This window comes from Salvelinus alpinus, chromosome 22 (genome assembly GCF_045679555.1).
Source record: "Salvelinus alpinus chromosome 22, SLU_Salpinus.1, whole genome shotgun sequence".
Lineage (NCBI taxonomy): Eukaryota > Metazoa > Chordata > Actinopteri > Salmoniformes > Salmonidae > Salvelinus > Salvelinus alpinus.
Window position 1 is genome coordinate 29158807 of NC_092107.1, and position 13908 is coordinate 29172714.

The window sequence follows — 13908 nt, forward strand, 5'->3', positions numbered from 1 at the left end:
AACAGTCTCAAGGTGTTTTAACACTTTTTCTTTAATAGATTGCTATTGAGTCAGTGATGCTTTTGGCCGTGCCCCATCAGAGCCACTATATATAGCATTTTACTGTGTGTATGATGTGGGTTATGGAGCTATATTTGATTACTTTTACATGATCATAACCTCATCCTTTGTTTTTCAGCCTTTTCATGCTTCTTACAATGGGAGACGTCGCGTGCCGGAAGATGGGTGACGCTCTTTCCCTTTAAAATAAAAGCTACAACTCCGCCCACTGGTAGTCAGTCGATTGATTTACTCTCCCGGTGTTCATAGGCAAGGCTTGCATTAACCTCAGAAGACTCTAACCTTGGAATATTTACTGAGAAAACGAAGTTAAACTGATACACACTTCAATGTAGCATAAACCCACGAGGTTGAATTTTGTGGAATAACTCTGGGTCGAATGGTTTTCCTTTGTTGTGACAGGACACATTTCCTTTTGACAACATTTGGTGGCCACCCACCTCAACACAGACAGCAGCCCATTTGTCGCGTGGTGTGAGGACAGTTGGTCTGAGGACTTCGTAAAATATTCCTACAACTTCACATGGGAGAAAAAGCCTGAAATAATTGATAAAGGTGAGTGTTGTCATATCCAAGCGATTATCTGAGCAGTTGAAGTAAGTGGGTGCCATGACATGGTATCAAAGTCGTTTTTTGTTGAAGAGGAACAAAAACCGGTGGTTATTTACCTTTTGTGACAAAGTAACCTACCCATTTGTTCATTCACTCAGGAGAAGTTGTTGCATTTTTATTTCTGTAAATTTAGTAACTTCAGAAGCTCACATGCATGGCACGCTTATGAAATATTAATTAATTCACACCTTGAATTAACCTAATAGGCTACAAAGGGCACGCCCGTGTATGCGAGACATAGCCTATGGTTGGAAAACCCTAACTGTATTGGGAGAAAATATGACTATATTTAGTTAAGGATGTATTATTTATCTATTTATAGGCTACACACCGCCTCAGACAACCAGCCTTTACAGGCATTTTCATCTGTCCAATTTACGGACAAATAAATCTGGCATCAATGGCAGTAACTTTCACTATTCTTGAACATGCAGGTTTCACTTCCAGATCTATGGATGTATGAAGCAGCAGTAAAACATAGGATAACAGCCCCCTTTTGACTAATGCACATACCCTAATTCACATGCATCTCTGAATTGTGGTATGGCATCGGCGGCCCTCCCATTAGGACGTTGGGGCGGCGCTCCACTTGTAATTGCCAAAAAAACACACACTTGTGATAAAAAAAAGTACCAATTTTAATTGAAATATCGCACCATTAATGGATTTTGTTTTAAATGTGTACCTGTTCGATTCCAGGCTGTATCCCATCCAGCTGTGATTATGAGTCCCATAGGGCGGTGCACAATTGGTCCAGCGTTGGCCGGGGTAGGCTGTCATTGTAAATAAGAATTGTTCTTAACTGATTTGCCTAGTTAAATAAAAAATAGACTGTCTTGTCTCGCTCAAATGTTTGCTCTAGTCTCCCTCCCAATATTTATCTCGCACCATATGGCTTACTTCCGCACGACTAGATCTGCTCTATCAGGTACACATGGCGTTAAAGTAAAAAGCTAATTGTAATTAACTTGTAAATAAATAATCATAACAGTCATGGAAGCCTGAGAACTGATAAACCAGACCTCTACATCCAACTAACTAGAACACTAGCTAGAACCTTCTCATGGCGGATCTGGTAGGACAAAAAAGCAAGACTGTGGCTTATTGTTTCCCCCCCATGTTATTCATCAGGTTCTAATGTAGCTAGGTGACAGGGCAACATGTTGTGTGGACTACAACTGTATTAAACCGGGTGTATCACAAAGCATGATCAAATGAATTAGGCAGCTACAGTAATTTTGATTAACAGAAATATTTGTTTTGTTTATTTTATTACATTTTTATTTTTTTAAATAATGAACCAGTCGATCATTGATAAGCAGCTAGCTAGTTGGTAGCTTGCTAGCTCCCATGACAATTTCATGTCTTTAAAAACTAATATCTGACTAACTCTGAAATTGATAAGCAGCTAGCTAGTTGGTAGCTTGCTAGCTCCCATGACAATTTCATGTCTTTCAAAACTAATATCTGACTAACTCTGAAATTTGAAGTTATTTCAAAATGAAAGTTAACTGGCTAGTGTATCATTCTTTGTGACATTGTTAGATGTGTGTTCACTTATTGCATTTGCATGGTGGTTGCGTTCTACCTAGTGCACTCGTTCGCTGGCTGCTCATTCTAAACAGTAAATAGTATAATATAATCTGTTCAAAACAGTGGCAGAATTGTGAACGCTGCGTGTAACACATCTGGTGTCAGGATAAATAAAATGCAAGGTCTGCTAACTTTCTTTAATTATGTTTAATTACAGTAAACAATGAATGGCAAATGCAATTTTCGTATATACGGGTTCGCTGTTTCACTGCGCAGGATGAACAGAGAACTGGCAAGAAGTACGTAAACAGCTGTTCTTATACCGTGATGACGTCGTTTCAACGCGTCTGTTAGCCTATCACAGTAGAGGCTGGGCTTGGTTTAGACTTTGCCCCACTTTGCTGGCCCCTTGGCGCGTTCCTTTGTCCACATCTGGTTGCTGGGTAGATTAGCACCGTCTTGGGTCTGTCGATTCTACACTAAAACAGTTCCTAATATGGTATTGTCCAGTATTCTAACCTCCTCGTTGGTCTAGAGAGATGCACCCCTCCCCTCTCCAGACTGTCCACAACTTTTATGGCCTGTGTTGGTCAGTCCTTTCACCTACACACCCACACCCCTCTGTATAGTTTGTGTATGTGTGTAACAAAACAATATTCCTCTTCAACCAATATGCTAACAGGCTATTATGCTTAAACATAAATCCTAACAGAATGTGCTGCAGTGAGCGTTTGGTTTTTGACAAGCAAAAGTGAAATAGGTGTATTTATGCTGTTGTTCAAATGCACAGATTTCTTTGAGAAGATGCATAAAGCAACTACCAGTAGTTCAAAAAACTTGGCATCATATTTCTGTCCTGCTGCTTGGTTGACAACTCCAACCACCTCGTGCCCTGGGTATTCAGCCAATCAGCGGCCTTCACTGATGTATGGCGAATTTCAAAATGCATAAAAACAAACTGCAGATATGTACATAGAGGAAATCATGAATAAGGTCGTGTGAACCTGCCAGTACCAAGTAGAAAAAGCAGATTTCTTTTTTTTAAGGTATGATATTTAAAAAAAATATATATATAAATTATTTCACCTTTATTTAACCAGGTAGGCCAGTTGAGAACAAGTTCTCATTTACAACTGCGACCTGGCCAAGATAAAAGCAAAGCAGTGCGACACAATCAACACAGAGTTACACATGGAATAAACAAACATACAGTCAATAACACAATAGAAAAAATCTATATACAGTGTGTGCAAATAAGGTAAGATTAGGGAGGTAAGGCAATAAATAGGCCGTAGTGGCGAATTAATTACAATTTAGCAATTAAACACTGGAGTGAGATGTGCAAGTAGAGATACTGGGGTGCAAAGGAGCAAAAATAATATATATATGGTGATGAGGTAGTTGGATGGGCTATTTACAGATGGGCTATGTACAGGTGCAATGATCTGTGAGCTGCTCTGACAGCTGATGCTTAAAGTTAGTGAAGGAGATATGAGTCCAGCTTCAGTGATTTATTTTTTTTGCAATTCGTTCCAGTCATTGGCAGCAGAGAACTGGAAGGAAAGGCGGCCAAAGGAGGAATTTGCTTTGGGGGTGACCAGTGAAATATACCTGCTGAAGTGCGTGCTACGGGGGGGGTGACCAGTGAGCCGAGAATAGGCGGGGCTTTGCCTACGAACGACTTATAGATGACCTGAAGCCAGTGGGTTTGGCGACGAATATAAAGCAAGGGCCAGCCAACGAGAGCGTACAGTTCGCAGTGGTGGGTAGTTTATGGGGCTTTGGTGACAAAATGAATGGCACTGTGATAGACTGCATCCAATTTGCTGAGTAGAGTGTTGGAGGCTATTTTGTAAATGACATCGCCGAAGTCAAGGATCGGTAGGATAGTCAGTTTTACGAGGGTATGTTTGGCAGCATGAGTGAAGGATGCTTTGTTGCGAAATAGGAAGCCGATTCTAGATTTGATTTTGGATTGGAGATGCTTAATGTGAGTCTGGAAGGAGAGTTTACAGTCTAACCAGACACCTAGGTATTTGTAGTTGTCCACATATTCTAAGTCCGAACCTTCCAGAGTAGTGATGCTGGACAAGCGGGCAGGTGCAGGCAGCAATCGGTTGATGGGCATGCATTTAGTTTTACTTGCATTTAAGAGCAGTTGGAGGCAACAGAAGGAGAGTTGTATGGCATTGAAGCTCATCTGGAGGTTAGTTAACACAGTGTCCAAAGAAGGGCCAGAAGTATACAGAATGGTGTCGTCTGCTATCTATGCTCTGTCAAAAATGCTATCAACTTTGACTGACGTGTGTTGCGTGAGGCAATGCATTTTACTTTGGCATCAAAAACCTGAGTGGTGAGTGTCAATTTCTCTACACTCTGATGTAGACAGACTAGATGTCTCGTATTATTGGCGAGTGTGAACTTAAAAACATCAGTCATCACAGATATTGTTGTCTAGATGCTGAAATGTGTCATTTTTTATGGATAACTCCGCATTATTGCAGCAGTCTGGCTAGGACAGGCACAGGAAAATGGACTAGAACATTCCATGGAATGCACTTGTGTCCTCAACAGTTATTCTTATGTGTTTCATGTGTACACACCAAACACACTGATTGGGGTGCCTACAGCCTACACCTTGACTAGAGTTTGAGTCAGTTTCAGTTTCACAGTAATTGATTCTGAGGAAGAGAATATCAGTCTCACTGTTAACCTATTTATAAATGGCTCATAATACAAATGTTAAGATGACATGAAATGTTACGTGATGGACTCTAATATCTGGAACCTTTTCTTAGACAATTTTTGTTTATGTATTTCGAGCATAAGCTTTGTCCATTTGCACTGGTGCGGTTCTCAACATTTCTTTGTCTAAGAATATCATGCAGCCCATCTTGCTTGCATAATTGCTCTTGGGGGCATGAACTGCCAGAGGAATGTTTATTCCATAAATGGTGCCATCGTTTTCTTTTATAGCCAGTGTGTGTTCCTTGAGGAAGGCAACAGTCAAGATCTGCTGTTGGTCTTACGTCTATAATAAGAGCTTCTATCACTAAGGCAACAACTGCATGTTTAGCAGTCGAGATGAGATGGCAGTGTGGTATTATCCTAATTAACATGTGGGAGCGGAAGATGGTGAGCGAGCGTATTATTACAGCCTGTCCCGTTGGGAGTTAAGCCCTCCACCACCACCTACCCTCTCTTTGACACCCTACCTCCAGTAAAGACACACCTTCTCTCTGACCCCCCCATGTATCCTGGTGTGATGAGTAGGCCTAATGTAAGAATGGGGTCACTGCATGCCTAACCACACCCCTTTAGCACTACCACTGGAGGACAAGAATGTGATTTGGGGGGGGGGGGTGGGTCAGTTCCACTGCTAGACTGGGGATTTGAAATTCTCACCTTATGTATAGTACTTTCAATCATATGACTTCTATCTTTGGTTTTTGTATAAAGGCAAACAGCCTGTCTTAAGGCGTCCACACGCTCCCCAAACTAAACAGTTCGGAAGAGTTCATGCATATACAATTGAAGTTGGACATTTACATACACTTAGGTTGGAGTCATTAACTTGTTTTTCAACCACTCCACAAATTTCTTGTTAAAACTTACGGCTGAAATCCCGGTAACGGGATCGATTTGACAACAGCCAGTGGAAGTGCAGGGTGCCAAATTCAAACAACAGAAATCTCATAATTAAAATTCCTCAAACATACAAGTATTATACACCATTTTAAAGATAAACTTGTTGTTAATCCCACCACAGTGTCCGATTTCAAAAAGGCTTCACGACGAAAGCATACCATGCGATTATGTTAGGTCAGCACCTAGTCACAGAAAAACACAGCCATTTTTCCAGCCAAAGAGCTTCATCAGATGGCACTCATAGGACTTCATGTTACACAATACATGTATGTTTTGTTTGATAAAGTTCATATTTATATCCAAAAATCTGTTTACATTGGCGCGTTATGTTCAGTAATGTTTTGCTTCCAAAACATCCGGTTATTTCGCAGAGAGCAAAATCAATTTACAGAAATACTCATCATAAATGTTGATGAAAATACAAGTGTTATGCATGGAATTAAAGATATTCTTCTCCTTAATGCAACCGCTGTGTCAGATTTCAAAAAAGCGTTACAGCTAAAGCACACCATGGAATAATCCGAGTACAGCGCTCAGACTAAAACAAGCCATACAGATACCCGCCATGTTGTGGAGTCAACAGAAGTCAGAAATAGCATTATAAATATTCACTTACCTTTGATGATCTTCATCGGAATGCACTCCCAGGAATCTCAGTTCCACAATAAATGTTTGTTTTGTTCGATTAAGTCCATCATTTCTGTCCAAATACCTCCTTTTTGTTTGCGCGTTTTGTTCACAAATCCAAATTCACAAAGCGCAGGCACTTAGTTCAGACGCCAGTTCCATTACAGTTCGTAGAAACATGTCAAACGATGTATAGAATCAATCTTTAGGATGTTTTTATCATAAATCTTCAATAATATTCCAACCGGACAATTCCTTTGTCTTTAGAAAGGAAAAGAGCTCGTGCTTACGGCCGCGCGCGAGACTTATCTCATGGCATTCTGCCAGACACCTGACTCAAACAGCTCGTATTCGCTCCCCCTTCACAGTAGAAGCCTGAAACAAGGTTCTAAAGACTGTTGACATCTAGTGGAAGCCGTAGGAAGTACAATCGGACCAAATTTTACACTGTATATTGGATAGGCAAAGACTTGAAAACCTACAAACCTCAGATTTCCCACTTCCTGGTTGGATTTTTTCTCAGGTTTTTGCCTGCCATATGAGTTCTGTTATACTCACAGACATCATTCAAACAGTTTTAGAAACTTCAGAGTGTTTTCCATCCAAATCTACTAATACTATGCATATCTTAGCTTCTGGGCCTGAGTAGCAGGCAGTTTACTCTGGGCACCTTATTCATCCAAGCTACGTAATACTGCACCCCGGCCATAAGAAGTTAACAAACTATAGTTTTGGCAAGTCTGTTAGGACATCTACCTTGTGCATGACACAAGTTATTTATCCAACAATTGTTTACAGACAGATTATTTCACTTATAATTCACGATCACAATTCCAGTGGGTCAGAAGTTTACATACACTAAGCTGACTGTGCATTTAAACAGCTTGGAAAATTCCAGAAAATGATGTCATGGCTTTAGAAGCTTCTGATAGGCTTATTGACATCATTTGAGTCAATTGGAGGTGTACCTGTGGATGTATTTCAAGGCCTATCTTCAAACTCAGTGTCTCTTTGCTTGACATCATGGGAAAATGAAAAGAAATCAGCCAAGACCTCAGAAAAAAAATTGTAGACCTCCAAGTCTGGTTCATCCTTGGGAGCAATTTCCAAACGCCTGAGGGTACCACGTTCATCTGTACAAACAATAGTACGCATGTATAAACACCATGGGACGCATGGCACGCAGCCGTCATACCACTCAGGAAAGAGATGTGTTCTGTCTCCTAGAGATGAACACACTTTGGTGCGAGAACTGCAAATCAATCCCAGAACAACTGGACAATGACCCCCAAGCATTCTTCCAAAGTTGTGGCAAAATGGCTTAAGGACAACAAAGTCAAGGTATTGGAGTGGGCAACACAAAGCCCTGACCTCAACCCTATAGAGAATTTGTGGGTCCGCCGTTCAGACGATGGCTCACTGGGAGAGGTAGGGAGGTCCTCCAGTACCTCCCCCAGCAGAACAGAGGTCCTCACTACCCGTCCCTCCTGTACCCGGTTCCAGTGGGATGCGTCTTGCCCTTCCCGGAGAGTATGATGGGACGGCGGCACGTTGCCAGGGTTTCCTGCTACAGCTGGACCTCTACCTGAGCAACGTTTATCCAGCTCCCTCGGGAAGGAAGAGGGTGTCCGCCCCTTAGGGAGAGCTCTGGAGTGGGCCAACACCGTGTGGGGAGAAGGAGATGCGGCGTTGGATGACTTCACGCAATTCACCGGTGAATGTCTGTTCCACCTGAGGCAGGGGACGAGGAGCGCCCAGGAGTTCTCACTGGAATTTCGGACCTTGGCCGCCGGAGCGGGATGGAGCAACAGGGCTCTCATCGACCACTACCGTTGCAGCCTGCGCGAGGATGTCCGTCAGGAGTTGGCCTGCAGGGATACCACTCTTACCTTCAACCAGCTGGTGGACATGTCCAATACGGCTGGATAACCTGCTGGTCACCCGCGGACGTCCAGAGAGGGCTTTGTCGATTCCTTTTCCCAGCACCACTGCTCCGGTGCCTATGGAGCTTGGAGGTGCTGCGCACAGGGAGACCGGAGGAGAGGCTTTCACGTGTACCATCTGTGGCCGCAGAGGTCACACTGCTGGTTACACTGCTGGTCGGTGCCGTGTTGGTTCCTCTAGGGTTCGAGGCAGCAGGCAGGACACTCTGGCGTCACCCCAGGTGAGAAGGCACCATTCTCACCCAGAGCCCTCGGTTGCACACATGTTTTTGTTTGTTACTTTTCCTGAGTTTTCACCGCATTCCCAGCATAAGGCGCTTGTCGATTCTTCAGGCGCGGCTGGGAATTTTATTGACAGATCATTTGCCCATAGTTTAGGGATCCCCATCGTTCCCGATAGTCGACCATTAGGGTCACGGTTGATTAGGGAGGTAACCGCTCCATTTGGGCATGGTGACGCAGGGGGGTCATACGGAGAGAATTAGTCTATTCATTATTGACTCTCCTGCGTTTCCCGTGGTGCTGGACCTACCCTGGTTAGTTTGTCATAACCCCACTGTTTCTTGGCTACAGAGGGCTCTCACAGGGTGGTCGCGAGAGTGCTCAGGTAGGTGTTTAGGGGTTTCCGTTGGTGCTACTACGGTGGATAGTCCAGACCAGGTCTCCACTGTGCGCATTCCCCCTGAATATGCCGATTTGGCTCTCGCCTTCTCCAAAAATGCGACGACTCAATTACCACCTCATCGACAGGGTGATTGTGCGATAGATCTCCTGGTAGGCGCTGCACTTCCCAGGAGTCACGTGTATCCCCTCTCAAAGGCGGAGACGGAGGCTATGGAAACATATGTCTCCGAATCCCTGCGTCAGGGATACATTCGGTCCTCCACTTCACCCACCTCCTCGAGTTTCTTTTTTGTGAAGGAGGGAGGTCTGCGCCCGTGTTTTGACTATCGGGGTCTGAATCAGATCACTGTGAGGTATAGTTACCCGCTACCGCTTATAGCCACAGCGATAGAGTCAATGCACGGGGCGCGCTTCTTCACAGAACTAGATCTCAGGAGCACTTATAATCTGGTGCGTATCCGGGAGGGAGATGAGTGGAAGACGGCTTTCAGTACCACCTCTGGGCACTATGAGTACCTCGTCATGCCGTACGGGTTGATGAATGCTCCATCAGTCTTCCAAGCCTTTGGAGATGAGATTTTCAGGGACCTGCACGGGCAGAGTGTAGTGGTGTATATTGATGACATTCTGATATACTCCGCTACATGCGCCGAGCATGTGTCCCTGGTGCGCAAGGTGCTTGGTCGACTGTTGGCGCATGACCTGTACGCCAAGGCTGAGAAATGCCTGTTCTTTCAACAGTCTGTCTTCTTCCTAGGGTATCGCATTTCCACCTCAGGGGTGGAGATGGAGAGCGACCGCATTGCAGCTGTGCATAATTGGCCGACTCCCACCACGGTAAAGGAGGTGCAGTGGTTCTTAGGGTTTGCCAACTACTACCGGAGGTTTATCCAAGGTTTTGGACAGGTAGCGGCTCCCATTACCTCACTGCTGAAGGGGGGCCCTGTGCGCTTGCAGTGGACAGCTGAGGCGGACAGGGCTTTTAGTCGCCTGAGGGCTCTGTTTACCTCAGCTCCCGTGCTGGCTCATCCGGATCCCTCTTTGGCGTTCATAGTGGAGGTGGACGCGTCTGAGGCTGGGATAGGAGCTGTGCTCTCTCAGCGCTCGGGTACTCCACCGAAGCTCCGCCCCTGTGCCTTCTTCTCGAGGAAGCTCAGCCCGTATAAAAGTACAGTATAAAACACTGAATAGTAGTACCACAGTAGTGAACAAGGTGTATCAGTCACCCAAGTCTATGGAGGCCACAGAATTCAGATTTTGTAAAACGACTTCAATTCATATAGATAAACTCCAAGATAACATTGTAGTCAACTTTTAATTTTTAGACGGTTACATCATTTGAACACATAAAATGTGGGACGACAATGTCCCCATAGACGATGATAGTAAAGTAGAATGAAAATACAAATATAATGCAAACAAACAGAACAAGCCAATAAAAACCTGCCATCTGGTTCTGGCTCCTTGGCATCAGAGTCAGACCGAGGCACCTGCGGTGGATGGTTCAGGCGCGCGGAGGAAACATAAGTCGCCGCCCATGTCCACCTTCAGCGCGCCGTGCTGCGCCAGAAAGTGGGCGCAGACCGCCACCGCAGTAAGACCCCGGTGTTCGCACTGGGGGACCGGGTCTGGCTCTCGACCCGAAACCTGCCCTGCCGGAAGCTGGGTCCGCGGTTTTTGGGGCCATTTAAAGTCCTGAGGAGAGTGAACGAGATATGTTATAGGTTACAGCTTCCCCCCGATTACCGCATTAACCCCTCGTTCCATGTGTCTCTCCTCAGGCCGGTGGTGGCTGGCCCGCTCCAGGCGTCTGAGGTGCAGGAGGTTCCTCCGCCCCCTCTGGACATCGAGGGGGTCCCGGCCTACTCCGTTCGTTCCATACTGGATTCGAGACGTCGGGCGAGGGGCCTTCAGTACCTCGTGGACTGGGAGGGGTATGGTCCGGAGGAGAGATGCTGGGTTCCGGTGGAGGACGTGTTGGATCCTTCTCTGCTGCGAGAGTTCCACCGTCTCCATCCGGATCGCCCTGCGCCTCGTCCTCCGGGTCGTCCCCGAGGCCGGTGTCGACGCGCTGCTGGACCCGCGCGTCGGTGCGGGGGTACTGTCACGACTTCTGCCGAAGTCGATGCCTCTCCTTGTTCGGGCGGTGTTCGGCAGTCGACGTCGCCGGTCTTCTAGCCATCGCCGATCCATTTTCCACTTGTTTTGTCTCGTTTTTCCACACCTGGTTCTCATTTCCCTCGTTATGTGTTGTGTATTTAACCCTCTTTCCCCCCCCCCATGTCTTTGTGTGGTATTGTTTATCTGTTTCATGTATGCGCACGTATGTCTGGTGCGCTGGGTTATGTCAACCCGTATTGTATTTTGCGTTCGTTGTGCCGTGTACTTTTGGCTCACCTAAGTAAAAGCTCCGTTTGCTACCCACTATCTTCTCTCCTACGCCTGACTCCCTTGCAGCCATTTACACATACCTGACAGATGCAGGTTAGTCGAGGTAATTTGTACATGTAGGTAGGGGTGAAGTTACTATGTATAGATAATAAACAGCCAGTAGCAGCAGAGTAAAAACAAAGGGGGGGAGGGGTCAAAGTAAATAGTCCAGGTGCCCATTTTATTAATTGTTTAGCAGTCTTGTGGCTTGGGGGTAGAAGCTGTTAACCTCTTGACGCTAGGGGCCAGATTTCTTTTACATTTTTTAATAACGTTCCCAAGGTAAACAGACTATTTCTCAGGTCCAGATCGTAGAATATGCATATAATTTACAGATTAGGATAGAAAACACTCCACAAAGTTTCCAAAACTTTCAAAATATTGTCTGTGAGTATAACAAACCTGATTCTGCAGGCGAAAACCTGAGAGAATCTAACCCGGACGTGATTTTTTTTAAATTTTAAATCTGTGTTTCCTGGCCCGTCTTCCATTTAAAGGGGTATCAACCAGATTCATTTTCTAATGGCTTCCTCAGGCTGTGACCAGGCTTTAGACATAGTTTCAGGCTTTTATTTTGAAAAATGAGCGAGATTTTTCAAAACTAGTCAGGTGTCCTCTGATTAGTTCCTGCACGCGAGAGGGGTAGCGCTTAATTTTCTTTCTCTCTTTTATTGAATAGGTTACGGTCCGGTTGAAATATTATTGATTATGTTTGTTAAAAACAACCTGAGGATTGATTATAAAAAAACATTTTACATGTTTCTACGAACATTACGGATACTTTTTGGAATTTTCGTAGAACGGAACAAGGCTTTAGTTTTCTGAACATAACACGCAACCCAAATGGCGTTTTTTTGTTATAAAAGTAATATTTATCGAACAAAAAGAACATTTGTTGTGTAACTGGGAGTCTCGTGAGTGCAAACATCCGAAGATTATCAAAGGTAAGCGATTAATTTTATTGCTTTTCTGACTTTCGTGACCATGCTAATTTGGGGCTAGCTGTTGTAGCATTGATTGATACACTCACAAAAGCTTGGATTGCTTTCGCTGCAAAGCATATTTTCCAAATCTGACACGATAGGTGGATTAACAACAAGCTAAGCTGTGTTTTGGTATATTTCACTTGTGATTGCATGATTATAAATATTGTTAGTAATATTTTGCGCCCTGCAATTCAGCGGTTGTTTAGGAAAATGATCCCGCTAAAGGGATCCGTAGCGCAGAGAAGTTAAGGAGCTTGTTGTGCGGTAGCAGAAAGAATAGTTGACTGTGACTGGAGTCTTTGACCATTTTTTTGGGCCTCTGACACCGCCTTGTATATAGGTCCTGGATGGCAGGAAGCGCAGTGATGCACTGGGCCATACGCACTACCATCTGTTGCGTCTTAGTCGGATGCCATGCAGTTACCATACCAGGTGGTGATGCAACCAGTCAGGATGCTCTCGATGGTGCAGCTGTCGGACCTTTTGAGGATCAGGGGACCCATGCCAAATCTTTTGTCTCCTGTCGTGCCCTCTTCACAACTATCTTGGTGTGTTTGGACCATGATAGTTTGTTGGTGATGTGGGCACCAAGGAATTTGAAACACTCGACCCGCTCGACCACAGCCACGTCGATGTGAATGGGGGCCTGTTCGGACCTCCTTTTCCTGTAGTCCACGATCAGCTCCTTTATCTTGCTCACATTAAGGGAGAGGTTGTTGTCCTGACACAACACCTCCCTGACCCCCCTATAGGCTGTCTCATCGTTGTTGGTGATCAAGCCTACCGCTGTTGTTGTCAGCGAAGTTAATGATGGTGTTGGAGTCGTGGTTAGCCACGCAGTCGTGGGGGAACAGGGAGTACAGGAGGGGACTAAGCAAGCACCCCTGAGGGGCACCAGTGTTGAGGATCAGCGTGGCAGATGTTGTTGCCTACCCTTACCACCTGGGGGCGGCCCGTCAGGAAGTCCAGGATCCAGTTGCAGAGGGAGGTGTTTAGTCCCAGGTTCCTTAGGTTAGTGATGAGCTATGAGGGCATTATGGTGTTGAAAGCTGAGCTGTAGTCAATGAACAGCATTCCCACATAGGTGTTCCTTTTGTCCAAGTGGGAACGGGCAGTGGGGCATGCGATTGATCTGTGGATGTGTTGGGGTGGTATGTGAGTTGGAGTGGGTCTTGGGTTTCTGGGATGATGGTGATGTTAGCCATGACCAGCCTTTCAAAGCACTTCATGGCTAGTGACGTGAGTGCTACGGGACGGTAGTCATCATAGGCAGGTTACCTTCACTTTCTTGGGCACAGGGACTATGGTGATCTGCTTGAAACATGTAGGTATTACAGACTCGGCCAGGAAGAGGTTGAAAATGTCAGTGAAGACACTTGCCAGTTGGTGCATGCATGCTTTGAGTACTTGTCCTGGTAATCCGTCTGGGCCTTGTGAATTTTGAC

General features: G+C 45.2%; 1 protein-coding gene across 4 annotated transcripts in view; it reads left to right on the forward strand.

Moving 5' to 3' along the window:
• Window positions 1-264: 264 nt before the first annotated feature.
• LOC139549383 (glycerophosphodiester phosphodiesterase domain-containing protein 5-like) overlaps window positions 265-13908 on the forward strand; it is a 135320-nt gene continuing 121676 nt past the window's right edge. For 3 of the 4 annotated variants that reach the window (XR_011669876.1, XM_071359837.1, XM_071359839.1), the window contains exon 1: window positions 266-615. The gene's annotated coding sequence lies outside the window, so the exon portion shown is untranslated. Of the gene's footprint in view, window positions 616-13908 lie in introns of all 4 variants that reach the window. The other variant, XR_011669875.1, reaches the window with a different exon arrangement.